We start from the raw sequence: 26,680 nt of genomic DNA on the forward strand, positions 1-26,680 counted from the left end.
ATGGTATTATTCATTTACTCATACTAGTGAGAGTTGAGCTTTGAATAAGGAAGACTCAAGAAGAATTGACGTCTTTGAATTGTTGTGCTGATGGAAAAATATGAAATGTGCCATCGAGTGTTAAATGACCAAACAAATCTGATTTTGAAGGATTCCACCCAGAGAGGTAAGAATGGTGACTTTGACCTATATTATTTGGGCATGTTGTCAGGAGACATCATTCCCAGGACAACAAAATCGTGCTTGGAAAAATAGAGGGGCAGTGAAAGAGAAGAATGCTCTGGATAAGATGTATTGAAGCAGTGACTACAACAACAGGCTCAAACATATGGATTATTGTAAGGATGGTAAAGGACCTGGCACCGTTTCTTTCTACCATGCACAGGGTCACTGTGTCTGAGCTGACTTGATGTCACCTAATAACAAAAACAACATAGACTTACAAAAGAACAGCAGATCTGCCTGGGTTGAAGTACAACTAGTAAGCTCCTTAGAGCCAAAGATGTTGAAACTTTGTCTCATATCCATTCGACATGTTATCCAAATAAATCAGTTTTTGGAGAAGAACATTATTCTCAGGCAAGTTTATGGGACAGCAAAAAGAGAAATACCCAAGACAAGATGGACTTAAAGAGTGGCTTTAACTATGGGCTCAGGAATAGGAACAATTGTGTGGACGTCGCAGGACCAGGTGGCCTTTTGTTCACTATGGGGTCGCTCTAAGTTGAAACCAGCTTGATGTCACCTAACAGACAGCTGTTAAGATCACACTTTAATATTATGTTTTCTTATTATATATTTCAAATTTTAAGTAAATTTCAGAGTTATATTTTTGAGTACCATCTCTCATGAAAGCATCCGTTCATGACATTAAAAGAACACTCACAAAATAAAAGACAAAATTTACATTTTAATTGAGCCCAATTCAACATATATGTATTTATACGCATCATACATTATATAAATCAGTGTGTATTATTCTACTCTTTAGATCTAGCATGTTTAACTCAATTTAAAACCACCCATATCAATATAGATTAAAGCCCACTCCTCATATTGTAGTATCTAAAATGAGCTAAAATTAATTTAATCAATTTTATTATTATTAAATAAATCATTTTATTGGGAGTTCTTACATATATTATAGCAAACAATATATATGTTATACAATTATTATTTTTACATCAATTTTATATAATTCTATGAAGCTGTACCCTTTATCTATTCTAACTTTGTTATTTAATGACCCAAATCAGAAGTCCAGCATTATAAAGTAAAATAAATACCAATCATACAAGAGATAACATCTGTCTGCTCCTGTAAGGAATGACAGTGAACTAATTCCCTTGGCACACATGAAGCTATTAGTGCAGTTTTAGTTGCCTCTATCCTGCTGAAGTTAAGAGAAATCATAAGACACTTTTTTGGTTCATTTACTCAGGATGTTGATTAAGATATTTTCAATATGAGAGAGGTGTCAAAATCAACAAAACTGCCACTTCGCCATGAGCATCCAGAAGGCTCTGCTGATAAAATTTCTCTCAAAGTATATTTTGGGGCATCACCTATTATCTTCAAAAAACAATTGTAATGCCTAGTGTGTGTGTGCGTCTGCGTATATATGGTTTTCATAGCATTTAATGGTGTTACATTTAGTGTTCAGAGTCTCAAAAACATACCCCAACACTCAAGCTTTATACTCACTAGTCTGCTTAATCTAAGAATATGTTTGGGAATACTGATAAAATCTACATTCATTTACATAGCATTATCATTTCAAAATTCACTCAATAAACATGATTTCGTTCGATAACTTTTCTTGCACAGCATAGTGGCAAAATCAAGATAAGTATCCGATCAGCTTAACTATAGAGTCGGGTCTGGCAAGACTTTCATCATGAAAAATGGTTGATCTGTGGTATCACAAAGTTGCCTCTGTCATGAATTTGGCAGAAAGAACAGGTGTTACTTGTCAAAATGCCGAGGACAAAGTGAGGCAGGCATTACTCTTAACACAAGGTGTGAGATCAAGCAGCATAAAATATCGATAATTTAATCACATGAACAAAAGCAAAAGGACATATTCTTTATTTAGGGGGATTTGTATTTTCTGAACATGGTGTAATGGTTGAAATTTTACATTTTTGAAAACATAGGGTTCTATGTCATATTACCTTTGGGAAGAATATCACATGTTTAAATATTTATAAGCATATAACATGTTTACTTGTGTTTGTATTAACTATGCCATAGTATTCAACTGTGTGCGTCATAACAAACTATGGATAGCCTTAAGGAGTATGGGAATTCTCTGTGTTCATGTGGAAATTTTACCTGCTTCAAGAGCCATTGTGTTAACAACAGGGACTACTGATTGGTTTTAAATCCGGAAAGATGTGCATGCACCAGGGTTTTGTCTTCTCACTATATTTTTTCAATCTGTGTGCTGAATAAATCATCAGAGAAGTTGCATTATATGAAGAAGGATGTGATCTTAGGATTGGAGGGAAGAGTTAATAACAGTCTGAGATAGGCAGATGACATAGTCTTACTTGCTGAAAGTGAGGTGGACAAATAGCTCTTACTGAATTACCACTCATTGTCAAGAAGAGAATAAACCTCACAAATGGACTAATAGTTAATATCATGATTAATCGTGAAAAGGTTGATGTTGACAACTGTGTTGTCTTGCTTGGAGCCACAATCAATATTCATAGAAGAAGCAGTGAAGAGATCAAAAGATGCACCGCTTTAGGTAAACCTGCTGCGCAAGACCTCTTCACAGTGATGAAACCAATAATGTTACTTGAGGACTATATTGTTTCTGACTCAAGCTATAATATTTTCAATTGTTTCCTATGTATGTGAAAGCTTGACAATGAATAAGGTAAACCAAACAAAAATTTATGCATTTGAGTTGTAGTGTTAGAGAAGAACCTGGACAGTACCATGGACTGCCAAAAGAACAAACCAGTTAATCTGGGAAGGTGTATGACCTGAGTGCTTCTTCAAGACAAGTCTTACATACTTTGGATAGCTTGTCAGGAGAGATTAGTCCTTGGACAAAGGCACTATGCTTGGTAAACTGGGGGAGGGGCGGGGTAAAGAAGAAGGTCTTCAACAAAATGTATTAGACCCAGTGACTGCAACAGTGCTCTCAATCATGGGACTATTGTGAATACGGTGTCAGGCTGTACCATTGGTAGTACTGTTGTACATAAGGTTGCTATTGGCCTGAACAAACTTGATGGCACCTAACAACAAAAATTGGGTTAATACATCTCAATATACAACTACCTTGTGTTTGAATTGTCGTTATAAACATCCTCTTATTAAATAAATTATACTAGAGAATGGAATTGCAATAGAGTTTTAAGTCAATTTTAAAGGACCAGTGTGTTAGTCTGGGTAGACTAGAGAAACAAATCCATGGACACTCATATGTATATAAGAAAGAGGTTTATATACAAGAGCAATTGAATCTTGAGATAATGTCCAGAGTGCTCTTTAGAGACAACAATGGCAAAACTTTATTTTACATTCTTCAGACATATTTTCAAGAGAGACCAGTCCCTAGAGAAGGACATGATGTTTGGTAAAGTAGAGGGGCATTGAAGAATAGGAAGGCCTTCAACAACACAGATTGATACAGTGGCAGCAGCAATGGGCTCAAGCATGAGGCAATTGTTAAGGATGGCCTAGGACTGGGCAGTGTTTTGTACTGATGTGCACAAGGTCACGGTGGGTGGAAAATGACTTGATGCTACCAACCCAACAACATAGAATATCCCGGTAAATCAGTGTTTTCATGTTTATTCTAAAGACATTTTAAAGTTTTATTAGCACTTCATCCATATATGATGCAATTAAATCATATTAAGAATTGTTGTACAATTGCCACCACATTCAATTCTAGAACATTTTCTTCTTCCTTGTACTCATTGTTATTTATGTAATTGTTATTTTTTATAATTGTGCCAAAAATATACACAACAAAAGACTCTCCAGTCCCAAAACTCCATATATGACTCAGTGTCATTGACTACACTATCATGTCATACAACCATGATTGATATCCTTTTACAAATTTTTCTACCACCATTAGCATAAACTCAACATCCCTTAAGCAACAACTGTGTTGTTTTAACCCATGGGAACAACTGACCAAGTCTCTTTCAGTAGTGTTCACATGTAATACACTTCTGTGGTTAAATTGCCTTTGAAAAGAGTTTTATATACATCATCACAATCAATTCCATTGCTCCTCCCTACTGCATTGATTGTTTGCTCCTCAAATTCCTTCAACCTCCCTACTTCCAGCACCCCCCTCACATCCCCTATAAACCCTTTCATCAGTCATTATCTCTGTGCATCTACTCCTCTGTGCTTAACAAACTGAGAAACCCAACAGAAACAAAAGGAATATTTTAGAAACTGCTGTTTTATGACATTTAAACTTTGAAAAGATTGAAAATATTATGGAATCCATAAAGATGATTGGGTTCATGCATACATAGGCATTTTGTCTGAACCACAAAATCTGTGGTTCAAACCTACAAACTGTTTCCTCCAGTAAACTTTTATAGTTTCAGGGAAAAAACAAAACTAGGGTCTTTATAAGTGAGAATAAACTCAACAGCAATAGGTTGGCTTTGGATATTAGTTGTAAGATCAGTACATTTTTATAATTAATAAATTTTTAGTTATATATTCTAAATGCTAATATTACTACTGCCAAACTAAATGTTTAAAAACACAGCGTATGTTGCCAAAACTATCAAATGGAATAGGATTCTATGCCATAACATAGAGTGGTTCATAATAATGGCTATTCTGCCCTCTGCTATAGTAAGCTATTTCACTAGAAAATATATATTGATTAACTCCACACACATTAACCATTATTTGGTTATGTCTTGAAACATTGATGCAAGAATTTAACATTTTAAAATAATGTAAATGCTTTAGTGTCATACACTTGTTCCATTGTTATTAAAATATATTTAAGAACTATGAAAATCAAATAAATTGAACTTGTGTGGTAACTTATTTTGGAGGAGAAAGTGCATCAAGTTAAAATGCTTACTGAATGTTTCATTTATTTAGATATCATTGTTCTTCCTGTTGTTTTAGCTAATGTAATTATGAAGGTAAAAAGATAATGTATCCATTTGAAATTCACACCTAAAAATATTTTGTGGGTAAAAAAATATGACTTTTCAGGTTTTGTGATAATACTCTAGCTAAAGGAGAAATTATGTAGACATAGAACTGAAGATAGGTGAGAAATTTTGATAATTAAAGTATTGTAATGTTACGTAAAAGATGCAGGCTTTGTGTGATCTCAACAATTTGTTTTCATTTTACTTTGTGGATCAGAGATTCTATAAATATTCATATTAACTTTTATAATCTTCACAACAATGGATCCAGCTATTTTATCTATTGTTCAGATTTTAAAAAACAACCCAAAACTAAAATCCAGAGAAATTAAATTATGTGGTACAGAACATCTCTCTCAATTTTAACAAGTATTGGGGGACACCATAAAAAACCCGGAATTGTGCTGGGTGCAGGGGAGTTTTCATAGTATGCATTTCCCCGCCAGGCAATCAGCAAGCAACTTGCTACTACCTGGTGCACCCAGTGGCACTGTCTGGGAAGGCTATGACTGGTCACAGAGATTTTTTTTTCATAAAAGCAGTTTCACTCAAATCTTGTTTTTTTGTTTGTTTGTTTGTTTGTTTTATGGCTGACTTAAGAGAACAGTGTGTGGCTGTGATATGTTGTTTCCTGCTCAGGAAAAATGTCACTGAAACTATTTTGATGTTGAACAATGCTTACAAGGACAAGACTTGGAGGGGGAAATAAGTGTCTGTTTTTCTCATTTCCAAAAAGTGAAATGTCGATTGATGACAAACCTCATTCTGGACATCTGCGAACTTCCCAAATGGAATAAAATGTTGAATCTTAGTGCATTTGGGGTTCATTCCACCAGGTCAGACTGTTAATCAAGCTCCTATTTAGAGGTTCTGTAAAGATTGCATAACATTGTGTGACAAGAAAGGCCTGCTTTGTGGCAGACAGAGGGGAATGGCTTTGCCACCTGCTCATGCAGCCATCTCTGTGTGCCAGTTTTTGACAATAAACAGCTTTCCTCCCTTTCCCCATTTACCTCACTCACCCAACCTCACTCCATGTGACTTCTTTTTGTTTCCACAAATGAAGAGGGACATTAAACGATAGTGATTTGATGATGTAGAAGACATGAAGTAAAAAATAAGAGAGGTGCTGTCAGCCTTTCAAACAGATGAGTATGAAAACCATATCGAAGAATAGAATCACAGATTTGATAAATGTATTAAGTGTAATGGAGAGTACTTTGAAGGTGATAGGAGTGTTTTGTAAAAAAATAAATAAATACATATCTTTGAAAAAAAATCCGTTTTCTATTTTGGTAACCCCTCATGTATTACCACACATGACAGGCAGCAATTAGATTCTTCTAGAACAGTGGTTCTCAACCTGTGGGTCGCAACCCTTTTCAGGGTCAAATGATCCCTTCACATGGGTCGCTTGATTCATAACAGTATCAAAATGACAGTTATGAAGTAGCAATGAAAATAATTTTATGGTTGGGGAGTCACCAACACAAGAGACATTATTTAAAGGGTCTGAGCATTAGGAAGGTGGAGAACCACTGCCCTAGAAGTTTGCAACACATAGCTGACATGTGTAAATGACATTCTTACTGTTAAAGTGAAAGTTAGAGGCATTGATATAGGTTGATATCATTGTTCTTGCTGTTGTTTTAGCTAATGTAATTATAATCATCATAACTTTCATTGTTAGAATAACTAATTTTTCAGTATTTTGTTGCACCAGAAAAAAGATTACATTGATAACAGGGATAAACCTTAACTCTTAGTCATCATGTCAATTTCAACTTAGAGCAGCCCTTTCAGAACTAATAGAATTGTGACTGTGGGTTCCCAGATTTTAAATATCATGTTTCTTCTGCTGGAGAGACTGGTGGTTTCCAACTGTTGGCCTTTGAGCTAGCTGCCCAGAGCCTAACTCACTAGACTGCCAGTAGGCTGAAGGCAAGAAGAGAGGCATGTTTTCCTGATTGTTGCTCGATGTCAGTGAGTTTGTTCTTATTCAATGATCATATGTACAGCAGAGCAAATTACCCAGTGACCCTGCGTCATCCACACAATTGTTCTTATGTCGAGGCCATTTTTGTAGCTACTGGGTCACTACATAATGTCGAGAGTCTTCCTCTTTTCACTGCCCCTCTATTTTACCAAGCATGATATCATATTCCAGGGACTGGTCTCTCCTAAAAACATGTGCAAGTAAGTGATCGCAGTGTCTCAATCATTGCTTCTAAAGATCATTTTGGTTGTACTTCTTCTGTGACTGATTTGTTTATCTTTTGGCAATCCATACTACTACAATATTCTTCACCAGTACCCAAGTCAAATTCATCACTTTTTCTTTCTGTTTCCTTTTTTCAATGTGCAATCTTCATATGCATATGAGGCAAATTGAAAATATTATTGCTTAGATCAGAAGCACCTGAAACATTAAGTGCTTTTCAACACTTCCCTTGTGCAGCAAACTTACCTAATGCAATATATCTTTTTATCTCTTGACTGATGCCTACAAGACCATTAATTGTGGCTGCAAGACAGACAAAATCCGTTATATGTGCAGTCTCTCCTCCATTTATCAGGGTGCTTCCCATTTTCAAGTTGTGAAGGTTTTGGTCTTCTTTACATTGAGTTTTAGTCCATACTGAAGACTGTCATCCTCGATCTTCATCAGCAGCTATTTCAAGCCCTCCGCACTTTCAGCAAACAAGTTAGAGTCATCTGCATAGCTTCGGCTGTTAAAAAGCCATTTTCCAATCCCGATGTCATTTAACTCTTCATAAACCAAGTATTTACTCAGCATAGAGGTTAGGTAATTACAGTAAGAGAATGAAATCCTTATGAACACTATTCCTGATTTAAAACCATGCAGTATCCCTTGTTCTTTTCACATAAATGCTTCCTGATCCATGTAAACTTTACACATCAAAATGTTCTTGTATTCCCAGTCTTCTCAAGACTATATACAGTTTGTGATGATTCACATAGTGGGAATGCCATGGCATAATCAATAAAACACAAGTAAGTATCTTTCTGGTATTCTGAGATTTCAGCCAATATCTATCTGACATCAGCCATGGCATCCCTGTTCCATATCTTCTTCTGAATCAAGCCCGAACCTCTGGAATCTCCCAGTAAATTTACTGCTGCAACCATTGTTGAATAATCTTCTGCAAATATTTTATTTACATGTGATATTAATGATATAGTTCTATAATTTTCACTATCTCTTGGGTCATCCTTTTTTTGGATTGTATATGCACACACACGTGCACACACACACATATACACAGATACATACTTCCAGTAAATTCTCTTAGTAACTGTCGATCAAATTTCTTTGCAAAGAAGATTCATTTCTGTGAGTGCATTTAAGTCGCTGCTTTACTCTGGGTGGACTAGAGAGACAAATCCAAAGACACTCTTGTATAAGAGAGAGCTTTATATCAAAGAGCAATTGTAAATTAAGAAAAACATCCCAACACAGTCCAGATCAAATCCATAAGTCTAACATTACCCCACTTCTTCTTTAGACTCACACAGCTATGCAATGATGCTGAATGCAGGAAGATCACAGACCAGTGGGTGGGAAATCTTGTGGATCCAGTGGTGGAGGAAGGATCTCAGCACTGGCATGGGTTTCTGTAGCAGTTACATAATCTGGGTTCAATTTGAGGATCAGAGTGAAGGGGTGGAGTCTAGCCTGCCAATCAGCTCATAGCCAATGAGACCTCTGTGTGGGCATGGCCTTCTCCTGAGGATTCTAGGAACTCCTTTTTTCCTCCTTGGAGGCAGGAGACACTCTCTCTGTCTGTTCACTCCTTACAAGACATCCCTTTGGAGAAGACACATAGAGAAAGATGATGGAGCCAGACCCCTGGAGATGGAGAATCCATATGGAGAACCCTGCCAGCACTGAGCTGCTTACAGTGCCACTAAATTCACAAGACCTCCCACCCACTGTTCTGTGATCTTCCTGTGTTGGCATCATTGCATATGTTTTGTGAGTCTGAAGTGGACTATATGGATTGGTGTCAGACATATGGGCTAATATAGGATTTATGGATTTGATCTGGACTGGGTTGAGGTGTTTTCTCAATATTCAACTACTCTTGTGCATAAAGCTCTTTCTTATACACATATGAGTGTCTATGGATTTGTTTTTCTAGTCCATCCAGAATTATATCCATGCAGATCCTCAGGTTCCAAGGGTCTGTCTGCATCAGTGTAGCTCCATTTGGTTTGTAAGCAGGGAGATGAAGCAGAACATGTGTCTCTTGCCTTCAGGGAGAAATACAGAAATTCCCAGAATCCTCAATAGAAGGCATGGCTATGGCCTGATTGACAGGCTAGACTCCACTCCTTTGCAAGTTGACAGGAGAACATGACTCTGCCACAGTTGGTAATTCTTTAGAACCTGGAGTCTTGTGTTTGGTTAATGCTTTCAGTATAGTTTAGACTTCTTTCTTCAGTATCACTGGTTCCACTAATAGTAAAATGTTGAACTTTCTTTTTATAGTGATTCTGTGTACTCTTTTCATCTTTCTGAGACTTTTTGCATTGTTAAATATTTTTACCATACATTTTTTTCTATATTGCAACTTGAGACTTGAATTTTTCCTTTGTTCTTTCAGGGTAAGATTTTATGAGCATATTTTTTTCTTTTCTATCTCTAGATTGTTGCACATCTAATTATAATATTTTACTTTATCTTCTTGACCTTCCCTTTAAAATTTTATGTTCAGCTCTTTGACTTCACCATGTCTTCCATGTGCCTTAGCTACTCTATGATTAACAACACTTTAAGAGTGTCTTCTGACATCCTTAAAACATATCCAAAATCACCAATTCTCACCACCATTGCCTGTAAAGAGCAAACTGGATGTATGTCTTCCGGGACATATTTGTTTGTCCTCTTGGCAGTCCATGGTACTTTTAATATTCTTTCCCTGCACCACAATTCATATATATTGATTCTTCTTTTGTCTGCCTTATTCAATGTCCAGATTTCAATACATAGGAAACACTTGAAAATGCCATGCCTTCGGTGGGGAATGATATTTTCAATTGCTTACTTAATCCTCAAATTAGCATCCTTGTATTTCAAAATTCTAAAGTGTTTTACCAATGAAACGTGTCTTTTGATCTCCTCCATGAACACTGATTATGGATCCAAGCAAGATAAAATCTTTGACATTAACCTCTTCTCCATTTATCATGCCCCATTGGTCTGATTGTCCGGATTTGGGTCTTTACAATGAGTTGCAATCCATATAGAAGACTGAAATCCTTGATCTTCATCGTCAACTGCTGGTATCATCAATATCAGCTGGTAAAATGAAGCCAGGGGTCCATGGTGAAAAAGATCAATTGCTCATGTGTAATTTCAGGTTTCACCACTTATATGCAGGGACAGTGCATTAATTAATGTCGTTCTAGCCTACGTCTCCAACTCCCAACAAACAACTTTCCCTGGTAAGGTCTGGTAAGAAGGTGGGGTAAGATACTGATATGATTAATTGGTGAGTACTTGACAGGATTTTTTGGAATGTCATGCTGATATGTACCAAGTAAACCATTTTGAGAAGCAGGGAGAGGGATCTCATTGTCAGCAAGAGGCAGGAATGATGTGTATCCTCTGTAGCCTATGTCCCTGTGCAGTGAAACCCCAAGATCTCAAAGAAAGCTATCGGATCAGAGGAGCAGCAGCAGGGCAGAGGCCTGGGTAGCGGATTTCAAAACCCATGGAGCAAGTAAAGCCGAGAGTTTGTGCAGAAGCTGGCTTGTGGAATGGGAGCTTTTCCCACTTAATTAGGAAAGTTGGGCTTGCTGTCCTATGGGAGTGGAACTGAGTCTCATCTGGCTGAAGCTCACGAGAATTGAGTGCCTCTGGGCACTTACTTTGGACTGAGCTTTGCTGACCCACAGACCTTGAGCTGAATGCTTTTAGGTTGAGGCTTATTGTGGAGTGGTATACCCCTTTGGGCATTTATTAACACACATGAATGTTTTTTGTTTCCTGTCCTGATAAAACTCAACCTTGAGCACTTAGCATTGGCATTATAACTAGTTAATTCCTTAATGAATCTTTGATCATGAATCGTGCCTGTGAGTTCTCTGTGACCATTGCCACAGGTATTAGAGCGCAGAGGTAAACCAGAGAGCAATACTTATGACAGCAGACCATTTACAGCAAGGATCCTCAGACGATGGTTATCGATATATTCCAATCAAGTGCGAAAGGCCTAAGATAAAATGTCATGTTTGAAATGGAAGAAGAGAAAATATATGTCAAGTTTGCCAGAAGGTATAAAAGAATGGCTGGACAAGGGGGACAGAGGTTCTAACTATTAGTAAATGTTCACTGGAGGAAATATCAGGAGTTTTATGTGGATTTTAAAAAAAATTTTGGAGTGTATGTGAAATGGTTTATTTGCAAAATAGATAACCATGGTGCTATTTTACTCACATCAGTCAAACACTACTCCCTGTGTCCTTAAGACCTGTTATACTCAGCTATCATTATGTTATCACAACAGCATTACTGGAGAGAAAAACAAACATTCCTTTGAAACTGTTTTTATTGTGAATTTATATATAAGATCATCATTTTCACATCCGACTACCCAACGAACCTCTCAAACCGTCCTCATAGCGCAAATTATTGGCCTCTTTTCATGAAAAAAATTTCTTTCAGCACAGTCCCATACAATTGAAACATTTGTACTACAGAATACAATCAAGCATAAAGTGCAGGTCTGCTTTCAGCAGTCCCCTTGGATCATTCTAAGGTTGCCCTGACGACCAAGGGGTAGTATCCCCACTTTGGGAAGCGGTACTTCCGTCTTATGTTCCTTTCCCCCTATGTGTCTAAATCATAAAAAAAAAAAAATTGGTGGTTATCAAGGGTGGAAGAGGAATGAAGAAAAGTAAGATAACTAATCCTTGATAGCTCATTTGGTTATTTGCTTCTTAGTTTAAATTTTAATATATACACTATATCACTTTTGGGTCCCCCACCTTTTATTCATTAGCTTAGAATCTTATTTGTTTACATACTACTTTCCAATGAAGTTTAACAGAAGATATTATGACTAGGGAGGTTCTGCTGTCTAGGGGAAAGAAAGATTTATCAGTCTGCTTTCATGAGATTGTAGCCTTGAGAACACTGGAGCGTTTCTACTTTGACCTGTAAGGTTGCGATGAATCAGATCTAACTCAATGCAATGGGCTCTGGTTTTATATACTTCAGCCACTGTTGTTAGAGGATGGATTCCCATTAGCCAGGAATGCCTGGGGCTGAATAGAGTTCAATGAGTATGTTCAAAGCTCTCATCTTACGCACATTTCTGAGGATTTTTCCACCAAAAATATTGTGCAAGTTTGAAATTTCTCACTCTAGTAGCATTTCTAGTACCTAATGTTCTGTAACTTCCTCATAAGTTTTTCACTCCATTACTCTTACTAGGACTAATCCTGCTTCTCTGCGTTGGTAAACAAGTATATCTTAGCTTACTAGACTTCTATTTCAATTTCCTGTTAATTACAAATAGAGAGGTAGTAGTTCAAAAACTTGATGATGTTTTTAATGACTGGTACAGTATTAAAAATAAGCAAATTTTCTCAGTATCTTCTTAAAAGAAATTTCCAACATCTCTAAGTCTGATTCTTAATTCACCCACTTGTGCATGAATGTATTTGTTATTGTGGTTGATTTTAAACATATACATTTTGTATCCTTGGGAAGTGATCAGGGCTAATGTGTTTGGCTGCTTAATAAGTTTTGTAATTCACTCAAAGACAGAGCAAGAGAAGGTCCTGGCCATCTACTTCCACATTTTTTAGCCATTGAAAACTCTATGGAGGAGCCATCATTTTCTGACACAGTGAGTCAGAATTGTTTCAATGGCAATACGTTTGTTTTGTTTTTACAAAACAAATATATACATATTACATACAGAAAAGCATACCAATTGAAGCATATAGATTGATCATATTAACAAAATGAGATTACTGATGTGATTATTATTCAGAATAATAAGCATAACTCTATCTAACACTCTAATTTTCTGAATCTTTTTTAAATACTATTTTCCTGCAGTATAACCATTATACTGATTTGTAAGATATTATTTTTTCTTGCCATATGAGATTTTTAAATATCATGTAATTGTTAATATTAATATATGTGCTTTTCTAAGTAACTGAGTTCATTCCATATTATGTCACTGAGATTCAACCACGTGGTTTTATTATATTCAATTTTATTTTCATGTAGTGTTTTATTGTATGAGTGTGTTGCGATTTTCATCGACTCTTCATTGATTTAAACTGTTTTCCCTTTTAAGGATGTATATTTAGTGCAACTTTGAACATTCTTTATATATCATGTGTTGTTTTCATTAGCCTTGAGTTTATTTCAACTCGGAGAGACCCCATATGGAGCAGACAGAACATGTCCAGGTCACTTGCCGATGTGTTTTTCACAACTGTTGTTGTGTCAGGTCCTTTGCTGCATCCCTGTGTCAGTCCATCTCCTGGAGGTATCCTTCTCTTTTCATGATCTTCTGCATTGCAAATATTTATTGATAATTATTGGCACCTGGAATGTAGAAGTTGGAAACAAAGGGGAAGGAACAGTAGTTAGAAGATATAGTTTTGGTGATACAAATGGAGCTGGAGAACTCATGATAGACTTTTGAAAGACAAAATACTTGTTTACAGCAGATTACACATTTTTCCCCAGAAATACAAACAAATTTCTCCAGATAGAATACATAGAAATCAAACTGACTACATCTTTCGGATATGATGATGGAGAAGCTCAAAAATAGCAGTCAAACACAGGCCTAGGCTGACTGTGGGAAAAGTCATAAATTACTCATAATTCAGTCACAATTAATGTGGAAAAAAATGAAGACAAGGCTAAGAGATCCAAAATATGGCCTTTAGTCTATCACACTGAATTTTGAGAACATCTCAAAGACAGATTTACCTCATTGAACACTAAAAGCAGAAGACCTGATAAACTACTGGATGATGAGAAATATTCATGAGGAACTCAAAAGGTCATTCGAAAGACCAGAAAAAAGAGGAGAAGATAAAAGTGGACATCAGAAGAGACTCTGAAGCTTCCTCTTAATTGGAGGGTAGCTAAGGCAAATGGAAGAAATGATCAATCAAGTCAAAGATCTGAAAGCAAAATTTAAAAGGGCAGCTCAAGAAGATGAAGACAAATATCATAAGGAAACGGTCACAGTCCTAGAGACAGAAAACCACAAAGGACGAGCCAAGTCAGTGTAGCTTAAACTAAAATAAGTCACAAAAGGTTGGGAGCCTCAAGTTGGAATCTTGAAAGATTCTATGATCAAAAATGGAATGATGCAGAAACTATTAAAACAAGATGGAAGGAATACATAGACCCTCTGTACCCAGAAGACCTGCCGTAGTCTATATCCCGCCATTTCAACAGGTAGCAGGTGATCAATGACCATTGATCCTGAAGGAAGAGTTTCAAACGGCACTGAAAGCATTAGCAAAAAGCAAGGCTCCAAGAATGGACAGAACAGCCATTAAAGTGTTCGGCAGCTGATAAAGCACTGGAAATACTCACTCGTCTATGCCAGGAGATTTTCACGACAGTTACTTGGCCAAGTGACTGGAAGAGATCCACATTTGTACATACTCCAAAGAGGTGACTCATCAGAATGCCCAAATTATAGAAAAATATCATTGTTATCATATGCAAGTAATATTTTGCTGATGGCCATCCAATAAGAATTAGAAAGATAACTACATTGTCAAGGAACTACCAGAGAATCAGGCCAGATTCAGAAGAAGACATGGAAGAAGGGATATCATTGCAGATGTTGGATGGATCTTGGCTCAAGCAAATAATATCAGAAAGATGCTTACTTGTGCTTTATTGACTGTGACAAGGCATTCGACTGTGTAGATAATAGCAATCTATGAATAGCCTTGAGAAGAGTGAAAATTTGAGAACACTTCATTGTGCATTGTGTAACCTTGATTAACTTTGTATATTGATTAAGAGGCAATTTTGTGAATGGAATTGGGAATCCTGTGTGATTCAGATTTAAGAAAGATGCGCATCAGAGTTGTATCCTGTCACTTATCTTTTTCAATTTCTGTGCTGGCTTAAATAAAAATAAAGTGGCATTAAGATTGGAGGAAGTCTTATTAGTAACCTGCAATACACAGATGACACAAACTTGATTGATTAAAGTGAGGAGGACTTGTAGCACTTTCTGATGAAGATCAAGGATTGTAACCTTCCGTTTAGACTAAAGCTCAAGAAAAGTCCAAAATGTTCACAAAGGGATACGTGACAAATGGGGAAAAGATTGAAATTGTCAAAGATTTTCTTTGTGCTTGGACATACAGGCAATGCTCATGGAAGCAGCGGTCAGGAAATAAAAAATACATTGCATTGGACTAATCTGCTGCACAAGATATGTTTAGGATGTTGAAAAGGAAGGATGTTACTTTGAGGACTAAATTGTGCCTGACCCAAGCAATGGTATATTCAATTGCCTTATATGCATATGAAAGTTGAGCATTAATTAATGAAAACCAAAGGAGAATTGACGCACTTGAATTGTGGTGCTGGCGAGGAATAATGAAAGTCGCATGGACTGCCAAAAGGATAAGCAGACCCATCATGACAATATGGCCAGAGGGCTTAGAGGGAAGCGTGATGAGGCTTGTTCTTGATTACTTCAGACATATTGCAAGGGTGACCACTCACCGGAGAAGGATCTCATGCTTGCTAATGTAGAAGGGCAGCCAAAAATAAGAAAATCTTTCAGTGAATGGATTGACACAATCACTGCAACAAGGGGTTCAAGGGTATGAACAATTGTGAAGATGACACAGACCAAGTAGTGTTAGTTCTGTTATGCACAGGGTTGTTGTGGTTACAAACATCCTCAATGATATCTAGCAAATACAGCACAACATTACAAAACATGATGGACTTTAGGATTTGAGCCAATTACTTCCCTTCATGCCTGCGAATCATGGGCAACACTGAGGCACTGTATAAAAAAGACTTGTCCAGTGTTCAATCACTTCAAAAGGTAGACTGTGACAGGAAACCAGGAGATTGAAAGAAGTCAAAGCTACACAGGATACACAAGAGAAAAATCGACACTAAGAACTCACAAATAACAATTGAAATTCATTAACACATTTATAAAACACTGAAAGAATTCCCTAGTTTATGCTGAGATATTTGAAAGCCAGCTACCTTGCCAATCAATTGGAAGATATCTATGTTTGTGCTCATTTCACAGAGAAGTGACCCAGTGTTGTTGGTTCAAGAAGTCATCAATTTGACTGTGAGCCATAGCAACCTTATGCACAACAGAAACACTGCATGATCCTGCTCCATCCTCACAATTGGTCCTATGCATGAGTCCACTGATGCAGCTGCAATGTCAATCTATATTTCCCAGGGCATTGCTCTCTTTCACTGCCTTCCACTTTACGAAACATGATGTCCTTCTCCAGCGACATCATAATATGTCCAAAGTATGTAAAATGACGTCTTGCCATCCTTGCTTCTAAGGAGCATTCTTGCCTTACTTCTTCCAATATAGATTGGTTTGTACATTTAGCAGTCCATGCTACTGTCAGAAGTATTCTTCAGAATCACAGTTCAAATCCATCCATTTTTCTATTGTCTTCCTTATTCAATATCCAGGTTCTACATGCACATGATTCAATGGAGAATATCATGGTGTGGGTCAGGCACATCTTAGTCCTCAAAGTAACATATTTGCTCTTCAATACTCTAAAGAGGTCTTGTGCAGCAGATTTATTTAGTGAAATACAACTTTTGATCTCTTGGCTGCTGCTTCTTTGCACATTGATTATGGATCCAAGTGAGACAAAATCTTTGACAATGTCAGATTTTTCTCCATTTATCATGATGTTACCTATTGGTCCAGTTGTGAGGATTTGTGTATTATTAACCTTGAGTTATAATCCACACTGAAGACTACAATCCTTGATTTTCATCAGCAAGTGCTTCACTTCCTCCTCACTTTCAGGAAGAAAAGTTGTGTCATTTTCATACGGCAGATTGGCAATAAGCCTTCCTCCCAACCTGATGTTGTACTGTTCTTCATATAATCCAGCTTCTGTGATGAGTTGCTCAGCATGTGGAATCAATGAGTAGGGTGAGAGGATACAACCTGATGCACACCTTTTCTGATTTAAAGCGATGCAGTGTTCCATTGTTCTCCCTGTTGATCCGTGTACAAGTTGTGAAGGAGCACAATGAAGTGATCTAGAACTCCTATTCTTCTCTATTTATCCAAGTGTATTGTGGTCCACACAGTTGATTGCCTTTGCATATCAATGAGACACAAGTAAAAATATTTCTGGTATTCTTTGCTGTCAGCCAAGAGCCATCTGATATCAGCAATGATATCCCTTGTTCTATGTCCTTTTCTGAACTGGCTTGAACTTCTGGAAGTTCTCTATCAATGTACTGCTGCGACCATTGTTGACGATCTTCAGGAAAAAAAAGTTCTACTTGTGCTTTGTCAACTATAGAGGTGGAACTTTCTGATGGGTGCTTTCATTTGGAATGAGCACAGATATGGATGTCAGTGGGGCCCATCCTTCACAAACGAATAGGTCCAAGGGTTGGTTGTGTAACTGAAGTTTAAATGAAAGAAATACCAGGCAAGGCATGCAAGGGCTCACCTCTTCCCTGAAGCCCAGAACCAGAAGGTGACCATGTGTCCCCTAACAGGCGTATATTATCTTGGGTTAGCAAGCCATACCATACACATACTTAGCAGGGAGGGGTTGCATTAGAGTCCCAACTGTGCAGCAGACCCAAACTGCTCGTATGTAAATTCAGGATAAAGCTGAACAAAAAATTGAAACAATTCCATAAGAGCCAAAATAAAAACATATTATCAGGAGGGATCAGTCCCTGGAAAAAAGATATCATGCTTGGTAAAGCAGGGAATCACCGGAAAAAAAAAAAAAAGCAAGATGATTAATGAGGTGGGTTAACATAGTGATTATAGACATAGGCTCAATATAGCAGCGGGTGTGAAGATGGCACAGAACCTAATAGTGTTTTTGTTGTTCTGTTGTAAAAGACTTTTTATAAAAGTATTAAAGGACAATGATGTTACTTTGAGCACAAAATGCTTCTGACCCCAGCCTGATATTTTCAGTTGTTCATAAGCATGTGCAAGTTGCACATTAAATAAGGAAGCTCACAGAAGAATCAATTCATTTGAATCATGGTGTTGGTGAAGAAAAATAAAAGTACTGTTAACTTCCAAAGTAAAAACAAATATATCAGAATACAGCCAGAATGTTCCTTCAAAGTTAGTATGGAGACACTTGGTCTCAAGTATTTTGGGAATATTATCAGGCGAGAGAGACCATTCCCTGGAATAGGATGCCATGCTTAGGAAGTAGGACAAAGGAGAAAATGATCTTCAGCAAGAGGGGTTGACAGAGTCTTTTCAACCATGAGCTCTAACATAATAGTCATGATGGTGCAGCAATGGGAGTGCCATTGTGTTGTACACAGGCATCTGAAGACTTGGAACAGACTTGCTGGCACCTAACAGCAAGAGCTTGGATGAAATATTAATTCATAGTCACAGGAGAACAGAATACATTGGTTGGATTTATTTATACAAATGTGAGCAGATAGATTCAGCAGGAGTGGTATATTGCTGCTCCTGGCAAACCAACTGAAAGCATAATGTGCAATGTATACTTACTAACCTGTAATATTTAACATGATGCCGGAATCAACCAAATCATAAGGTGTGATCAGTTTGATAAATATTATTGATTAAATTAATTTTGATTCATTGCAAATGTAGAATTTGAGTTTCATTACAGAGTCAATACTTAAATGTCTGTAAATGGACTTTGCAATGCCCACTTAAATTTATATACGTGGAGAATATTTTTTAAATTTCTGCAATATGTTTTATATATAAGCTATTGCTTATCATTTTGTTTTAAGATTTTAAAAAATGTTTGTTGTGTCTACATAATCTGTTATAATGTTTGTTTAAGAAGATGTTTACTGATTTTAACTGTAAATTATCAGAGACTGCTAGAAAATTAGATTTTTTTCCCAGATAGTTATATTTTTCAAATTGTCCTACAAAGACACATCTGCACTTCCTATCAAAATTATAAGGCTTCCTGAAGATAAATAAATAAATATTACTAAAATAATTAGAATTAAGGTGTAATTCAAAATATGAATTTGGTAAAAGGCAAAAGGAGAGAAAGACCACCCATCATACACAGCAGAGTAAAACAGAAAGAGAAGATTAAAAGAAAATCAAATTGAGAAGAAACAACATGGAAGAAAGCATGGAATAATTTAAGAAAAATTGGGCAAAGCTTCCATGGAGAAGGCAGGATACAACCGGAAAAAGTAGAGAAAATGATCAAAGAGTGCTAATACATAGGAAGGAAACCCTAGATCCAAGCAAGACCTGGTGTGACCAGCTTGGCTCTGAGATATTTGCAATGGGTCCAAAAGCCTCTGCCGTGTGTGAAGGACTGAGCTCAGAGAGGCACCCGTGGCACAGGAAGATCAATTAAATGTACGGGGCATATCGGAAGATGACAACCCAGAGAATCCGAACAGCACGCAGGTTTTCAGCTAACTCTGGTAACTGAACTGTTGCCAACAATCTGTGAGAGATGGGATAAGTCATTTCAAAACAGTATCAATTTTATATAGCTGAATTGGAGATATATTATGTCATTTTTGTCATTGTATCCTTGTTGTGTCTAATTTAGACTTGTATAAAGAAGCCAAAAATGTCCCCCTATTTATTTACCTTAAATTCTCTACTTCATAAAAAGCTGAGTTTCATTATTAAAACATACAAACAAACAAAAGCTCTCAAATCTCCAGAACACTAAATTCAAAATTTTTAAACTTATTGGCCACAATCGAGGGACACAAACAGCTTTTTACTGCTTTGGCTTCAATGTTTCACACTTGTTCCATGGCAGAGATTTCCTCTTTTGCATATTTTACTAATACTGGTGGTCTTTTCTTTCTTACTCTTGATTTTTATTTACCTATCTATCTATATAATCTATCTTCCTTAATTTTTAATATTTTTCTCTGTCTATATTTATACATATCTATATTCGGTTCTGTTTTGTTTTTTATTGTTTCTGTTAGGTTTCGCAGTTTTGAAGCACTGAAGGAGTGGATGCATAGAGACAAACACTGATGCAAAGGTTTTGGGTTGGAGATGGAAGGGGAAGGGGGATTGGGTAGCTTGTAAGGAATGCAAGAGGGGGAAAGGAGGACTAAAACAGATTGTCAAGCTGTACATACCACTCTTTTTAAAAAGTAACTAAACTATGGAAATGTATGATATGTGAAGTTCTTATCAATAAAACTAATTTTCAAAAGAATGTATCTAAATAATAAGATAAAAATATATGGCAGACTAATAAAAATTGTAGACTTACAAAAAATTTTTTAAAGCCCAAAGTTAAAACATTTTAAAAGTCATTTTATTGGGGACTTGTACAATTCTTATCACTATCCACACATACATCTATTGTGTCAAGTGCTGATGTACATTTGTTGCCATCATCATGCTCAAAAATTTTGCTTTCCACTTGAGACCTTAATATAAGCTGCTCATTTCCCCCCTCCCTCCCCACTCCCCTTACCTCATGAACCCTTCATAATTCATAAATTGTTATTATTTTGTCGTATGTTACACTCTCCATCGCCTCCCCCTACCCTCTTTTCTGCTGTCCAGCCTCCCAGGGAGGAGGCTATGCGTAGATTCTTGAAATCAATTCCCCCTTTCTATTCCACGTTCCCTCCACCCTCCAGACATCTCCACTCTCACCACTGGTCCTGGAGGAGTCATCTGCCCTGTATTCCCTGTGACATATGTACCAATATACATCCAGTGATCTAGCCAGATTTGTAAGTTAGAATTGAGATCATGATAGTGGGGGGAGGAAGTATTTAAGAACTAGAGGAAAGTTGTATGTTTCTTCATTGCTACCCTGCAGCCTAACTGGCTCATCTCCTCCCCACAACCCTTCAGTAAGGGGTGTCTGGTTGGCTGCTGATGGGCTTTGAGTCTCCACTCTGCACTCACACATTTACAATGATATGATTTTTTGTTCCTTGATGCTTGACACCTGGTCCCTTCGACAGCTCATGGTCACACAGGCTGGTGTGTTTCTTCCATGTGGGCTTTGCTTCTTCTGAACTAGATGGCCGCTAGTTTATCTTTGAGCCTCCAAACCTGACTATTTTACATACCCTAGGCATCACAGAGTAGCATCTGATAAACAAAACAACAATCCAGTCTAATCCCATCCAGTGCATTATAATTCATGGAGCTACTACACAGAACTTCCCAGGCTGTATACCTTTTGAGACAGCCAGAGAGTCTCCTCTTTCTCTCACAAAGATGCTGGTGAGTTTAGTAGGTCAATGCTTACACAATAGCACCTGAAGGTTTAGAATGCTTCTATGCTTTGGAGTTCTTTCATCCAAAATCTACACATTTTGCTGCAACAGAACTTTATCAGGGTCAAGAAAGGCCTCTCCTTTCTTCTCTTCTAAGTCCCCCATCCGCTCCCCTGTCCCTTCCTTCCCTGTTGTGGTAGTCCCTGTGCTAATTACATCTAGACAACCGGCTGCTATGAGACATTCCCCTCTGCATACCACTGTTCATGCAGCCTAAATAAATAGTCTCTTTTTTTAATCTACCCTGCATTTTTTGAACTCAGGACAGTACTCATACATACATATAAATTTTACTTTGACTCATTACTCATTCAGAGAGCCCAAACATTTGTGAATTTTAACTAGATTCCCTACATCAGCAAGTGAAGTAATTTCTGTGATTAAGTCAAATAAATATATGTCATAGGTGTTTTGTCAATATTTAGTTGAATGTTGGATTATTCCCCATTGTTATTTCTTAAAATTTTTTGGAAAGTTACAACAAAAATGCAAATATAAATGATCCTACCTACTATGGATTTGATTCTGACTCCTAGTGACTGAAGGAGTTAGTGCCATCTTTCCCTGGAGTGTCTAGTGGATTTGAACAGTTGACCCTGAGAGTATCACTGCAATAATTACCCAGTAGCACCACCAGGTCACCTAAATACACGTGCTAGGAAAATCAGTTTTACAGATGTAACATAAATGGAGTAAAATAAAAGGATATAAATAGATAGGCTTCATAAAAAAATCTAGGTTAGTCATTTATGTTAATGTTATAATGTTTAATTGTTAACTCCCTGAGAATCCTGGATTAGCTAAATTGACACAAGACCTAACTATCACATTGGATGATAGAAAACAGTGAATATCAGCCAATAATGGGAACTCCAGAATACATCATTGTGTTTAGGAGTGGCCTCTATATAAACAAAAAGGAAATTGTTCAAACAGAATAAGGTGATATTGACTGGTTGAACATCAAGAAAGGTGTATGCCAGGGTTGTGCCTTTTGATCATACTTATAAGACGACATGCTTAACAATTAATGCAAGAAGCTGGAATATTAGAAGAGAAACATAGCCCTAGGTTTCTTAGGTTCGGCTACAGTCTCATTAGAAAACGACCATGCACATATGGCACAGCTTTTTTTTCTGCATCCTAGAAGGCATGAAATACTCACTGATGAATATCGAGACTGTATCTATGGTGCAGATTACTCCTCAAAAGGAGATACAAAAATACAACTCTGACAATCAACAGCATTGTGATACTTGGAGAAAAGAATGAGGTTCTCAAGGATTTTGTGTTCATTGGATCATTGGTCAATGCTCATGGAATCCAGGGGTTAAGAAATTGAAAGGCGTGTTTGAATTGAGCAAACATTTTTTAAAAGATTTTTAAAGTGTTAAAGAGAAAACATGTCACTTTGAAGAGTGGCGTGCCTGTCAAAGTAAACTGTGGTGTTTTCGATCGCCTCCATTTACGTAGAAGCTGGGAACTGTAGATACATTTATGGAGAACAGTGTGAACTGCAGAAGAATGGCTCTAGGTAAAATGTGGTTTGGGCAAAGAATATCAGAAAGACCATGGACTCTCAGGAGAAACAACAAATCAGACTGTGTTATAGCCAGGGGCTCCTTCAAAGAAAAGGCGGTGAAACTATATCTCGTGTACTTCGGACCTAATATCAAAACAGACCAGCCCCAGGACAAGGACATTGAGCTTGGGAAAGTAGATGGTCAGGGAAAGGGGAAGGCCCTCAAGCAGACGTATTTACACAGTCGAATAAGCAATCGACTCAAAGATAAAAATGATTCTGCAGATGAGGGAGATCCAGCCAGTGTTGGTTTCTTTTTTCTATACAAAGGCAGTTGCTATGAATTGGCCTCAACCCAACAGCATCTAGGAAAAATGCAAATTATCATTGACTGGTTAAGTAGATTGGGCTGTATAATAAGGAGATAATATTTTTGGCCTTGAATCTGACTAATATGCAGCTATACATAGCCATTCAGCTTGTGACATCACTATAGTGTGTACCATATATGACAAGCAATTTAGCAAAATATTTAATTTTTGTTATTTAATCTTTTAAATGTTTTTATTAGAGGATACCATTAGCTAAATATTTCTTTTTAGAAAAATATGCTTCTACAAACCTATTATATTTGCGATTTACAAACAAAGGGAAATTATTTAGAAAAATAATTTACAGAAGTGGATTAAATTTTAAGTCCCAGATGAGCATCATTCAATCTAACCTTAAAGATGTCTTTGACAATTAAGAAAAGATGTTTTCAAAATACTATAAAATTTAGATTAGTTGTTTTTTTTGTTTGTTTTTTGTTTTAAACATTTTATTAGGGGCTCATACAACTCTTATCACAATCCACACATATACATACATCAATTGTATAAAGCACATCTGTACATTCTTTGCCCTAATCATTTTCTTTCTTTTTTTTTTAGATTAGTTGTTTTTTTAAAAAATACATCAAGTGTAAGATCACAGGAACATAAAAGACAAACTTCATGATGGAAATTTTAAAGTTTTAATGAAACTTTAAAAACTAAAACAAGAAGCTTACTTTGGTGGACGGTGCATATTAATGATCAGTATGGAGACAGGGAGGATGACGAGAGCTTGTCAAAGCTCGGCATGAGAAGCCCTTGTTAATAAGTGAAGGCACAGAATGAAGCTATTTTCCTACTTTCCTTCGGCCACTAGCCTTGGTTCTCGCAGGAAAACAAATCTAAAAAACATCATGAAAATAAGGCCAATGCTTTCTTGGAAATCCTCCTATAGTGCAACTTTAGACTCTTTCAGGTCAAAAATGTTGAGAAATAACAGGTCTGCGGAATCTTTAAATGCAGATACAAACCTTTAAAAGCCCTGCAGAGAGTTTTTCTCATGAGATATAAACCAACCCTAACCTGAGTATATCAAAATCATATTCTGTTTCTACAATATGAGCTCCCAAGGAGGCATATAACACAGATTTTGTTTTTAAGAGGGAAGTATTATAATGAGAAAATCACTAGGGAAGAAATGAGAAAGAGGAAAAATTGAATGTAGCTCCTATCCCATGATAGGCCACAAGCTTTGTGCTGTTCCTCTTAAAAAAAAAAACCCAGCAAGAGCAAACTAGCAGTATCAATACAGTGCTGCTCCCAATGATTGTCATGTACCTAGGTTGGCGCAGGCATCTATGTGTGCTATGAGGTTGCTCTGACTTAGTTTTGTTAAAAAAAAATTACAAAGAAGTTTATTTCCTTGAGCAAACCACAGAGAATATAATAAAACAAGATAGCAAAAACCTTGGTAAGCAGAGTTTTATATTTTATTGACAGTCTCAAAGAACGTAAAATGTACTGCTCTCTCATTCATGGTTTTATTAAAACAATTAAAATTTGTATTACAGGAAAAGATGTGTTAACTTATAGATTTTCAGTACATTATTCATGTATTAAAATCAAATTTTAGAATTTTTAAATACATGATTATTGCTAAATATTAATAGGACCTGAATTGATATGTAGGTTTATTTAAGAGGAAGCTTCCAAAGGTTCATGTATAAATGAAATGAAAAGGTAATGAAATTCTCCCAAATATGTGGTCTCTTGTACTGGCTTCTTCCATTTGGTATAATGTGACTGGCAGAAACAATGGCCAAAAAGCCATATGCCTACACCCAAATCATCAGAATCAGTGCATACCTACATGACAAAAAGAAATGCTAACCATAAAGTAGGCGGTTGAACCCACCAACTGTTCATGTGGGAAGGATGTAGCAATTGGCTGCCATAAAAATGTACAGCCTTTGCCTGTAGGTGTACTCTGAGTTGGAATCAACTCCAGGGCAGTGAGTTTATTCATTTGTTTACACAGAGTACAGATCTTGGAATGTGAAGAGTGTCCTGGATTATAGAGTTAAAAACCAAAAACCAACCAACCAAATAAAACCAACCAAGCTTATTAGCATCAAGGTAATTCCGACTGTTTGTGACGCTGTAGGACAGCAGGGTGAAACTGTCCCTGTGGATTGCGGAAAGTATCATGCTTGATTTGAGTAGAAAGCTTCCTCTTTCTCTTGCTGAGCGGCAACTGCGGGCTTTGTGGTGAACAGCCCAGGGTTAACAGCTACACAAAATAGGTTATCGCTGGAGTCTTGTAGCAGGGAACCATTTTTCTGCTTTGGTCAGAGAGGAGATGCAAGAAGCAGGGTGTTCGGGGATGCCAAATTGCTGGCTTTCAAGACAGCAAAAAGATCATGAGCTAAAGAAGACAGGCAAGCGAAGCCAGAAGCAATGATACTGCAAAACTTTCTCACCCTCTTGAAGTTTGTTACGGGCTTTTCTGGAGGTTTTTTTTTTCGTATGTGAGTGAAACCCAGGACTGATGACTCTACAGGGGCAGTAAGTACAGTAAGGGGTTTTTGTTGTTTTGGAGGGGAGGGTGCTAAAGTGGGGGACAGGGGACAGAGTACACAGGCCACAATATCAAGGAGGAAGAGGAGGTTTGGAAACAGATGTGGCACCAATTGTACACTACTGCTTGACATGATTGAACATGGAATGATATGCTAGATCTATTAACTCCCAATTAATAATAAATTTGAAATAATAATAAATAAAAGAAATGAGAAAATATTAAAACAACTTTCCACAGTGGCTGAATGATCAGTATATAATGATTTTTGTTTGCCCACATCCATTTTAGTATTTATTATTTTTTGTTTTATTGACATTTTAGTTCATGGGAAATGTTATCTCATTTTGAACTGCATTTGTATTTCTCTATTTACTAGTGATTTTTAGCATCTTTTCAAGTGCTTATTAGCCATGTGTAGTTCATTTAGGTGAAAGACCCCTTCATGCTATATACCCATTTTGAAATGGAGGTTTTTGTTCCTTGTTATTGTTATTGTTTCCTGATTCACAACAACCTTGCAGAACAGAATCAAACACTCTCCAAGTACTTCTTTGGTTGTGATCT

This window comes from Tenrec ecaudatus, chromosome 2 (assembly GCF_050624435.1).
Source record: "Tenrec ecaudatus isolate mTenEca1 chromosome 2, mTenEca1.hap1, whole genome shotgun sequence".
NCBI classification, from domain to species: domain Eukaryota; kingdom Metazoa; phylum Chordata; class Mammalia; order Afrosoricida; family Tenrecidae; genus Tenrec; species Tenrec ecaudatus.